This window comes from Prinia subflava, chromosome 6 (assembly GCF_021018805.1).
Source record: "Prinia subflava isolate CZ2003 ecotype Zambia chromosome 6, Cam_Psub_1.2, whole genome shotgun sequence".
NCBI lineage: Eukaryota > Metazoa > Chordata > Aves > Passeriformes > Cisticolidae > Prinia > Prinia subflava.
Genome location: NC_086252.1, coordinates 11,904,447 through 11,916,998, shown reverse-complemented (window position 1 = coordinate 11,916,998; position 12,552 = coordinate 11,904,447).

Here is a 12,552-nt window from a genome sequence, read left to right as displayed (position 1 = left end):
GCAGATGCTGAGGGGAGCGGGCCCGAGCCGCAGATGCTGAGGGGAGCGGGCCCGAGCCGCAGATGCTGAGGGGAGCGGGCCCGAGCCGCAGATGCTGAGGGGAGCGGGCCCGAGCCGCAAGTGCTGAGGAGAGCGGGCCCGAGCCGCAAGTGCTGAGGAGAGCGGGCCCGAGCCGCAAGTGCTGAGGAGAGCGGGCCCGAGCCGCAAGTGCTGAGGGGAGCGGGCCCGAGCAGCCGCGGGCCGGGCTGAGCTGAGCTGACAGGGCAGCGCAAGCCCGCAGTGGGCGGCTGTCGGAGTTACAGTAGTAGGAGGGAGCTAGCGCTCCATGTGGAGCAGGTAATTTCCAAACCGGAGGGTATGTGTCTTCTTGGCTGCTGAAGGTGTACTAAAAAAAAAAAAAAAGTAACTTTGCAATAGTAGCTTTGGTTACACTAGTTCTGCTGCATTGGAAGAAAAGCTTTTACGTGTACTGGTGAGAACTCTGTATTTTACATGACAAACAAAGCAAGAAAACATAGGCTTTAGTTTATTTCTAGGCATTCACGGTTCCTTTTCCTAGAATTCTGACATTTCACATATTTATTCCTTTATTTTATTTTCCCATTCTACTTAAAAACACTTGTATGGAAACCTAGAAAACTACCAAATACCAAGCCTGTCTCCCGTTAGCTGAGCCACTCAGGAACGGAGAGTTAATTGAACGTTAATTGCTTAGTCAAGTAATCAAACTATTGACTGGTTTCTTTTTGTTGGAAAACTCAACAAGTTAAAGGAAATATGGTGTCATTAAGGTTATTTGTTAGTGTAGCAAGCTAGAAACCAGCAGAATACTTTAGTGTGACTTAATTTTTGAAGTGTAGGTTCAGGTTTGCATGTTTTTGTGTGGACTGCCCGGGGAGGTTCGGTTCGAGCTGTGGTGTGCTCGTGGTCTGTTCGGCACACCGAGTTTGTCTTTGGGCTCCTGCTAAGAGGCCAACAGTTCTTGCATTCCAGAGCTCCTCCAAATGCTCTTCCAGAGAGAGCAGCTGCTCCCTGTCATTGAGGGTCCCCTCAGAAGCACAGAAGGAAGTTGTGTTGTGATACATACCTAAGATTTCACTGTCTGATGTATAAGAAATACATATTTTTCTTCAGCTGCAGAAATCAGAACAAGGCTAATGTGTAGCCCTCTTGATTAAAGGAGAAAGACATTTTAAAGCTTTTTTTTACTTTGCATATTTATAGGAATAGCAGAGATTAGTTATTTTTTGGTGATTAAAGTTTTATAGGTTTTTTATTAAAGTAGCTTTTTAAAAGCTTAACACTACTGAGTTTTTTGTATGAAAATTATCTTTGAGATGGTTCGAACTTATTTCTCAAAGACTAGGAAAAAATCCAATTTTTGATCACCACAAGATGGCGCTGTGCGGCGCGATTTGAAAAGTCGGTATCAGAGCAGCCAGAAACATTCAGGTGTTTATTTTGGAATTTTCCCAAGCACATCCTCTTTCTCCTGGTTTGAATTTTAGAGATATTGTTGTAGAATGTTTTCTAGATTTTTCTCTGTGAGCATGCCCTAAGGCTGTGATCTGAGTGGAAACTTTCACAATGCTTCTGCTAATGAAGCAAAATCAGGAAAAAAACTTGCTAGTTCCTTCATTCAACTGTTTATTTCAGTTCATGTAGACAGGCTTTCTCAGTCCAATCTTGCACAGTTCAGGTCCATGCTGACACTAAAACTTAATTAGGTGGGCTAATGGAGCCTTCTCACTTCTGTTCGCTGTTGGGTACTGTGCTGAAGAAATACTAGGTAAGATCTACTAAATGCACACACATAAGAAGAAACTAGTGCTCTGCTTTTGTCATATGAACCAGATAATTTAAAAAATGCTACAGAAATAGAGCATAATGTTTGTGCTCCAAAAATCTGGATATTTGGACCTTGATTGCTAAGGTTTGCTTGCACGGGCACAGCTCTATTATGATTATTGTAGCTTAGTGACGAATCAGGGATCCACTGAAGAGAAGTGGTTGGACAAAAGGTAGTTTTTATGTCAGTAATTATTGTTGAGAAACATGAATAATTACTATCAGTACGGTGAAAAAGCCATCTGTGCTCTTCTCTTGTGGCCTATATTCTCTCCAGTGGTTTCTGCAGATGAGAGATTGGCTTGCCCAGAAGGGTTTACAGGCATTACTCACCCTGTGGGTACAGCTATGGTAACCAAAGGGATGCTGGTACTTCTGCCCAGAAATACTCATTTAACCATAGTCTGCTCATGATGCAACTGGTACCAGGTCACTGTAACTAATACATCAGGTTTTAGACAGGCTTTCCTCTTCACACAAAATGAGCTACATGAGCCTTATTGGGAGAGCATGGAAATTAGTCCATGTCTTAGTCAGAATTCAGACACACACCATGAAAAACATTTGAAATGAACTTTCTTTTTATTATAAGAAATAATGGTGTACATGGTCTGGTTTTCCCACTAAAATACAAAGCACCAATTTATTCTTACTCTCAAAAAGTTCCAAGGAATCTTCTGTGGCATATTATAAATTTTAATGGAGACTGAATGCTCTGAGTTTGCTTCCAGTCTTTGTCACGTGGCTATTGCAATATGTAAGTAGTTTCAATACAGTGTGTTAGTTCTTACACATATCACCCAGTGGAGGCACAAAATACTGTATTTTTGAGAGGCCTTTGTTAGCCTTCATGTTTGTCCTTTTCTCTGTGATGCCTCGTGTCTCCATTCTTCTATTTCCTTATTCTTTAATTGCTATATTCTCCATTATTGCAAAAGGAAAGACCATTTCTTTTTTACATTCTGCTCCTCTTACCACATCTGCTCTTCATTCCCCACAGCAGCCCTCACAGTTTTCATTCACCAGATCTATCATGAGCTGACCTCTGAGTTGCCAGTAAAACAGCCTGTCCTGCATGTGAAGTTCACCGCTCCTTTTTCACTCCTTCTGTAACTTGGACAGGAAAATGAAGTGTATAGTATTTTTTCAGACTTTGCAGATGTCTAACCATACATCTCAGAGAGTTTGGCAGAAAGAATAAGTATCATAGTTGATTAGCAGTGATGAGAGACATACACATAAAAACTAATTCCTCTGGAGAGAACTAATGGCCTATTCACCTCTTCAGTCTCTGAGTTTCCATACTGAGCTTTGGGGCTGCCTGCAGGGTGGTTCATTAGTTTAACCTGTCCGAGGCAGCCAAATCTGCAGTTTCTGAGTAGAAAGGGTACCACAGCAAAAGTCATCTTTACTACACTCAAAGCCCTTTTTCTGAAGTTGGTGATGTTTCATTGCCTTTATTGCCCGTATGCTAATCCTGAGCTTCCATTCAGGGCATATATACAGCATAGGTATACATTGTTGTATACGTTTTCTTAGAGCAAGAAAACATCCGTAGTTTGTTTTAATCATAGCACTTAAATGAAAGCATTTTAATAGGTGCTTCATCAGAAGTCTAGGTGAAGAATGACTATCTGCTGATGTGATATCTTTAGCCTAGTATTTAATGTATTTGAATTTCTACCTGTTCATATGTAGCAACTGTAACATTTCAGGAGAACATGCTGCAGAAAAACATGCTTCCTGCCTAACTAATGTGCAGTGTACAGATCCACATATTTGCAGATCTATGTATTATATTTTGGTTTCCTTTTTTCCTAAACTTTTTTCAATGCATATGCGTTGAAATTGCTAGTTTGCATTTTGGCAGAGGATCGGAATAGCTGTGAAAACACCTGTTAAATACTGATGGGAAACTCCTTAGCAGTTGATATGCAACCTGTGTCTTTCACTAGTGAGAGAAAGTGCCAGGCCTGGCTTATCATTCTTTCAGGTACAGTAACACTTCCAGGACTGAGCTACCTGCATCTGTGGTGAAGTGTGCACAGAGAAATTCCCAACGGCTGCACGGTAATGAATGCCTAGGTCTTGGCTTGTAGTTTTATTAATGGCAACAGTTCAAATGAAATCACAGCTATTATGCTGCATTGTAAGTACTAAACAATTTACTTCTGCTGAAATTCCTACTGACAGCTCTGCCTGCCAGCATCCATCTTTTGTGTGGGTATAAGATATTCAGGAGATCATAGCGGAGAATAAATCACTCTCTGGGCAATTTACTGAGTTGTATGAAAGTGAGAATAAAAGCTTTTCAGCTTGAAAAGTAGATCCATGTTTCTTTTATGTCAGCTGTGTGGAGAAGCTGCTAAAACACAGGCATTTTATGCTAAAAAAAATCAGAGTGTATAAAATATTTGGAACTACTGTACTGCTTAAAACACCTTTTCCTCTTTTCTGTTTCCCTGTGGAAATTGGTTTTGTTTAATCTTGATTCTGTCTACCTTTCTAATATCTTTCTATCAGTCATTTCCAATGTCTCTGTTGGCTGCTGTAAGTGAAGAGTAAGACCTGCAGAGCAAATAATCAGGAAGGACTGGGAAAAGTGCTGAATTAATAGATTAAGATGATTTGAATGAATGCCTCTACTGAAGGAAGCTGGGGGGAATTCAGCTTTTGTACAGCATGTTTGAACATAATAGGCTGAAAATTCAGTGTAGTGGCTCTGCACACTGGAGCCTGCATGTGCTGTCTCTGTCCTGTTCCTGTGCCCAGAAGACACAGTGGGTAGAAAGGGCTGGAATTACTTTAATAAAAAAATTAGGACCAAAGGACAGGAGTCCCCCTCAAAACCATCAGTACTTCTGCTGTTCATGGAACACATACTTCAGTGACAAGTTTCTGTGCTTTGCAGTTTGTCTAAGTGTACAAAAAACTTGGGACTTAAAAAAGTTCTGTGTTGCCTGGTGTAAGTCAATATAAATTAGGAAATCTGCTTGGGATTTAAAAGAATGCACAGTGGCCCTAGGAGTGTAATAAAAGAGGATTTTTTTTTTTGCCTTAGGAATTGGACAAAAGTCAGCCCCCTGATAATTTGTGCAGTCTGAGGTTTGGCAGTGAAATTTTGGCTTTTGTGTGCTTGTATCCCAATTTCCCTTTTCTTTTCTTTAGAATATTCTGGCTTTGTGGATTTGGTGTATTACAATGTATTCAGCATAAGACTAACTTCTGCCATTCCTTTTTTTAACTTGGATTGCTGCATGCACAAAAATAAGGTCAGAATTTGGCCAAAGGCAGTATCTTTGCACCATGGGTTTCTGGAATTTATGCCACATCCCCTCTAGTTTTTCCTTCCAAAAGTGGTTTGAGATGCTGCTTGCATGATACATTACACAAATAGCAGGCAAGTAGGTCCCCAACTTGAAATAACTCGTTTGTCAGAGAACAGAGTCTTCTTAGGAAGAGCCCTGCATCAGCTCAGGACTCTGAGCTGGCTCATTTGTTTATGGGATGCTGAGCTAAGAAAAATATTATTCAAGTAGAATATGTTTATATGAAATAAGGGACAGACTTAGCCACATGATATCCAGTGCATACAGATGCTTCAGCTTCATTTTTTCTCATATGTAATGAAAATGGAAAGTTTGTAACAGGCAATATTTGTTACTTTACAGTATCAGTCAATTCTTCCTTGCTCTTAATGCAAATAATCCTGTCACAGTGGATTCATGTGGATGAGAAATATCCCTTTTATTTGCAGATAGACTTGGAAAATTTTAGCACATGTAATACATATAAGGCTGTAAGTAGAGGTATCTCTAATTTAAATATTATTAATCAGCACCTGCTTCTGTTCAGCTTAACAAAAGACTTGTTTTTAAGTGCAGGCAGAAAATTATATATATGCTTGTGCAATATGGAGAATTGAAGGTTTTGCTATTTACTATATACTACAAATCTCAAACTTTTATCTTCCTCTAGAGCACAAAAGTAGTCAAGTAGAAGTGGTAAGTACAACTCCAGATGATGCCTATAACATGTTTTAATTAATGAAGCTCCTTTTGATATGTTAAGAAGGTATCTATTTTTTTTATGTCCTAAAGAGTTTTGAACTTTTGTCCCCAAAGGAACTTCTGTAATTAGAAGATGAGGCTTATTTCCCTCTTGTCTGATGTACAGGAATCTGTATTTAAATATAAGGAAATACTTCTTTCCTGTAAGGGTGATGAAACACTGGGCCAGGTCTCTGTACTTGGAGATATTCAAATGTCCCGAACCATCTGCCCAAGCTGAACCTGCTGTCAGGAGGTGACTTGGTCTGGATGTCCCAGGATGCCCCTTCCAACTTTAGCCATTCTGTGATTCTCTAATTCATCTCAAGCAAGTACATGCGAAACCTAAGACTGAAAAGCACATTGCAGGCTGTGTTGACCTGAAGCTAAATCCACCTGTAATACAAAACTTCTCTAATCTTCTTGTTGTTCTAAGGCATTGTGATGTATGTGCAGAATGGTGTTTTTTTCTCTTAGGAGTCTATCCAGATTTTACTCAGCTGCATTTGGAATAAAAGTCCATTTTCAGAATACTCAGTGACATTCAACGTTTGTAGCTGGTATGGGCTTACCTTTTTGTGTTTTTCTGAGGAAAAAGAACCAGCTAAAACCACAAATCAGACAAACAATAAAAAAATCTTGTTGCTCCAAACCAAAGAACTCTAACTGATTATCAAGATTGGTGTCACCTTGGGAAACTTGTTTTCGTTAAATCTATCAGTGGAAGCAATGTGACTGATAGTAATATTAATTGACAAATTTTGGCAGGATGCTTTGGCAGAAGTGGCTGCAAAACCCCTCCCCACAGTGAGACGATAGCAGGGTGGATGTTTTCTGCCTACCTGGATCGTGGTTTTCCAAAGCCTCTTGTTCAGCCTGTGTTCAGCCTTGTATGGCCTAAAAAGTTCAGAACAACAATCACCAGAATATTTCTGTGTGCATATCTCACAACAAAGACTAAGCTGCAAGACTGGTTTTATACAGCATTAGCAATCACTACAGAACATTTCAACAGGAGTGGGTGAGAGAACAATTTCGTATGGTCCTACTATAGCCACTTGCAACAGACAGATGAAATCCATGGGTCCTCAGTGAAAGGATGCACCTTCAGATACTGACTTAGAGCTAGAGATCATGTTGGGAGACTGTCTAGCAAATGGATGCCTCAGTTTAGTGTGAAATGCTTCTTTAAGCTGCAGACAGTTTTCATTGTGTCCCTTACTGAACTTAAGAAGCCTCAGTTCTGCGACTTTTTTTAAGATACAAATTCTTAAACCTGAGTTCATAAATGAAGCCACAAATGCTTCCAAATTCTTGGACCACTTAGTACCAATTTATTTAACCTGAAAAATGCTTGAGGAAAATAAGCAAGAAGGGTACTGGACTATATTTCTCCCTTTTAATAAAACAAGGATTCCCATATACTTTAAAAATATATCCTCTCAGAAATTTAGTTTTTATTGAAAATGGCAGTGTTCGGATCCATTTTGAGAAATGTTATACATAAATAACTTTCTAAGAGGAGAATACATGATTTTCTTCTGTAATCACTGCTTTTAATTTTCTTAATGCACTTTTCACTGTTGCTTTGTCTGAATACATTTTATTTTTGCTTCTCTAGACAGGATTCTGCCACAAACATTTTTAAATCAGGCATTAATAGCATAGTTCACTGTTGTTACTGCCAGTGCTCAAACACAAATACTGCATTTGTGTTCGGAGGAAAAAGCAAACATCAGATCTTAATTATGTGCATTTGTGCTTCTGTGCTTAAGCAAGCTGGCATAAGGAGTTTACATCACTATCAGTTAACTGTACTCTGTAGCTATCAGGATCACCAGCTGGATGGTTTGCAGCGGTGAGGGGGGTTTGTCCTATTTTTTTGCCTGTTTTAAATGGCAGGATTGCCAGGGACACTTGAAGCTTTGTGTTTACTTTATCCATGAGGAAATTAGTAGAATTTCAATACTGAATGCCTAACTAAAATAATTTGATTTATTTGCAGACTGTTGCTTATTTGCAAACAGTTTTTGGGTTTCTCTGTGGGATTTATTAGGAGTGAGTAGGCCAAGCATTAGGGCAGAGATCAGAATTGTCAGTCTGAAATACAACCACTTGTGGTTTTCATGAACAGACAAATGATGAGTGGATTGTCAGCCCTTTGGAGCACGGATTAAGTTTGTCATAATAGGATTCTTCTCCTGGCATTTTTAGACACATTTGTAGTGATAAGCTTTAAAACTTGAAAAATGTACATAGGTCATTCTGGCTTTGGATTGCTGGCCAGTTATTAAAAACCATTATTGTGATTCATCAGTCTCTGATGGATCACTAGAATCATGTAATAATTATTCCTTCTTCCATATTGTAAGAATTGGGAGGTGCTGAATGCCAGCATAAGTAAACTGTCATATAAAGACATTTATTCTTTGCAAAGAAATAGAGACAAACAATCTTCATATGCTGAAAAAAATAAGAAAAATTACATGAAAGGTTCTGTTGTAGATCTTGGCCAGATGTCATTTGTAGAAAAAGAATAGAATTGGGCCTAGTAGGAGTTAAGTGCCAGAGAGTGCTTAGAGAACTTCCAACAAGGACCTCTGATCAAACCACTGCTCAGAACAAAAGAACTATCACCTAAACCTAGGGAGGACTGCATGCCATGCAGGACCACAGGCCTTTATCAATAGAATTGTGGCAAATAAATCAGGAATGCTGTCACCTGAGGTTCCAAGTATATGCAAATTATACCACTGAACAAATTAAAATTCAGTATATACTTTTGGGTCTATATAATTCCACTCTGTCTCTCATCTTAAACTCTGGTCTTCTAATATACTAGTCTTTTGGTTTGGATTGATATTGTAAACAGTTGGAAATATTTTAAATTATTTTGTAATATATTTAACTAAGAATATGAATTTGATGTAGTTGGCAGTGAACAACAGAACAATTAGAATTGGTTGGCTTATCCCATTTTTCATATAAATGGAAGTTAGCATTCTTTCAGTTAGAAGCTTGATTATAATCTGGAGACACTTGTTAAAGTGTTTGCTAAAAGGAATGTTACAAGCAAGATGTTTTCATTTTACATGCAGCTAGGAAAGTTTCGTTAAATGTGTTGTTGTCCCAAAGCCATAGGAATAGTTGCCTTTTTTTTCTGCAGTGTGAAGTTGAGTCCAGCAGACTGAACTTTAACATTTTATTCTTGAGCAACAGGCATTGGTGACTTGGAGAGAGAAGTGCTCATTAATTGTAACTCCAAAAGTTTGGGAGCTAGAATCTTGAGCATGGATTCAGTTTTGATCACTCTTAAACATAATGATACATAAATTTTATTGCTCTTGCCCAAAGAAAAGTTATGCCAATTGTTCCTTGCTGCTGAAAGGAATTTGTGTAGCTATCTCTTAGGCTCCATTTTGAGTAGTGGAAAGTTTAGTCTTTCTGAAATCAGCTCATTTTTCTTGCTCTTTTATGGAGAGCACTCAACAGGAAGGCCAAGAGGCCCATCTTTGGAACATGAATTATTATTTAGGTGTTATTTTCTAACAGGGACAATGAGTCTGATGTGGGTGGATAAAAGGGGACTAATGAAGGACATCTTGTCTGTTTTCAGTAAAGACCTTTGTGTGTGCAAAAGGCTTCCATTTTTACACACCAAAATAAAGGAACAGAAAAAATAGCAAAATAAAAGAAATGACGCCTGTACATGTTGGATATTTGTGATTAAGAAGTCACCTGGAGACAAGGAACTTTGAGAAAGTAATAGAAACTGAACGTAAGTACTAATGGGGCAAGTGGATGCAGTATCAGCCCAAAAACTCTTAACCTCAGATGGGTTCCCAACAGGATAGGTTTGGAAAAGCTAGGAACTGCTCTTCATTTTTTTTAATAAAGATACGAGAAAAGGTAGAACGGGTGAGGATTTTTGGTCTGATCAATCTGTTTTTCTAATGGTTATAGGTATTGGAGCCAGCTCATATGTATGAGGTGCAATATGGCTATGGACACTCAGGAGCTGGCTTCAAAAGAGGAGATTGTAAATGCTATCTTCTTCACAAAGAGGAGATAGCAAGTGCTATCCAAGGCAGCAGGACAGGTGGTGTGAAGGTTCTGTGGAAGATCACTTTTTGCCTACAATGTGAAAACTGAACAAATGTATGGCCTGGAAAGTTTTAAGATTAATGCACTGATTTTTGCATGAAGACTGAACATTTTCAATACTGTGTTCTTGAAAATAGCTCCCACGTGTCTGTCCTCAGTCAGCAGAGATGTACTTTAAAGAATTGGCCCCTGACCATGGAAAGAAGACTGCTTGGATGGCACTAGCTGGAATCACTCTGAAGGACTGCAAGCTTTGTGTGCTTTAATGAAAGGCACTAGGTAAAGGAAAGAAATTTCTGTCTCACTTTATAAGATGCATATATGTATGATCATGCATCTTAAACATATGGATTTTAAATCTTGGCATTGAAAGCTTTCCTGTATTGAATTGTGAAGTGTATGAACATAAATAGTCCTAAATTGCTGTGTTCATGGAAGCACAAATGAACAGTGTGAATCTGGAATAATTTCATGTTAATTACTGTGTTTTATTCCAATGGTTTAATTAGAGAGTGGTGTCACATATTGCCACAGAATATCACAATTTACCTGCCCCATCTGACAATCTTTTGGCTTTAGTATCAAATGAAAGCATAGTTCGTTTTGGAACAGCTTTGAAGATGTGAGATGAAAATCTTATTTAAAGATGGATGAACTTAATATATCTTTTTGGAAATTCACACAATGAAGTTAGCTGACCTTCTCAAGATAGATTTGCAAAGTGTGTCAGTAGTCAAGAGCATTTAAATTCCTGACTGTGTCCCTCTTTTTTTAATCATTCTTTCCAGATCAGTCTACAGAATGGTGCTCTCACCAGTGACTGAGGCAGTCAACAGAACTGAATTGCAGGGTATATATTTTTCCTACAATGAGCTTTCCTCTTGTAAGTAACCAAACTCTTTAGAGTTTTCTTTTTTGTTTTTGTTTTCTGAGAGGAAGAGGAATGGGGTAGATAAAAAAGATGGCAAGTTAAATCTAAAGGAAAATTTTTGCATTTCTTATCAATACTTATACTTCAGAAGAAAATGGACATCACTGCAAGTTAACAAAATGGAAATGTATGTATATTAAAAGGATTTTTTTGTTGCTCTTACCAGGAATAGGATGCCTTGACTAACCATAACTGGTTTCGTGCCTTGGAATTGGGGTCAGTGGCTAGGAAAAGTTGTAAGAGCTTTGTAAGAAATTTAGTATTTCTTCTAGGTGTCTAAAGCAGGAGATCATATCTTGCAACTTCTTCAAATAAGCTCCACTGATGATTTACTCTGTGGAATGTAAGCTTGTCAGTCTGCCTTAAATCCATGCTTTTTGAAGATGTTTGTGAACCTTTGTTAGTTATAGTTTATGTGGCAGTACTGAATTCTCTGCTGCACAGCAAATTCAAGTTGCTGTATAAAAATTAAGCTTTGTGTTCTGGATGGAATATCTGTGAAAGTAGGCCCCATATGACGTGAAGTTCTTTCAAAAGATCTTATTTGCCTAGGATTACATGCAAGAATATAGTTTTGCTTTCAAACTCTGTTGTGTTGCTGTCATTTAGCTATTGCAGGAGATGTTCTTGAATGTACTGTGAAAAAAACTTGTTATAAATAATCCTGTCTTTAGTAGTCCTCTGTGGAATTGCATTTCATGGAAATGGTTTACTCTGGCTCACCCCTGGAAAATGTATGGTTTATCCCAGGTCTGTACCTCCCTGCAGTATCGTGTGTCTGTAACCTCATTGGCTGGAGAATGTTACCGCGCCCCTTTGAACCTCTGTGATAAGAATGCTAACGCAAGGGGTCTCGCCCTCTTTGCCCCCTTCCCCCTGGAGGCCTCTGGACGCTCCCCTTCCCTCTCCCCCTTCCCCCTCCCCCTTCCCCCTCTCCCCTTCCCTTCCCCTCTCCCTCAGTGAATAAACCCTCACCTCATCAGCACCCCACCGGCGTCTGGAGTCTCTTTGCCTGCCAGCTCGGGAACCCCACGACCCAAAGACCCGGGGGTCTCCTGGGGGACCCCCCCTGGGAGACCCCAAAATTTAAACTACAACAGTCCTCTAAACCAGAGAGAGATTAGTTAGTCAGGTGAACTGGTTGCTGTATTAGCAAGGATACAATGACCCAAATTACATTTTCCATGGAAGTACTGTTAAAGATGACTCTGTTTTCATCCGTACAGCAAACTTGCAGACTCATTGAATTTGTAGGTATCGATTCCAGTAGTACAAAAATACGATTTGCAGCATGGCTGGGAATCCTGCTGACTTTTCCTTTGAGTACCTGTTATGCTTTTTAGTAATCCCGCTATTGATTACTTTAGTTTCTTTTGGTTGTGAATGTTTAACCTATTATTGTGTACTTGTTATGTTTATTTTGATGTTAAACACATCGCTTTGCAGCCACTTTTTAGCAAGCATTCAGCAGACAAATAAACACCAAGTGCAGCTTGTCCATGCAGCAGCCATGTAGCAGCCTCCCACCATACCCTGATATCTGACAAAGCTAGTGCATGCCACAGCACAGGCACAGAATTCACTGATCCCACTCATGATCTCTGTGATGCTGTACCTCAT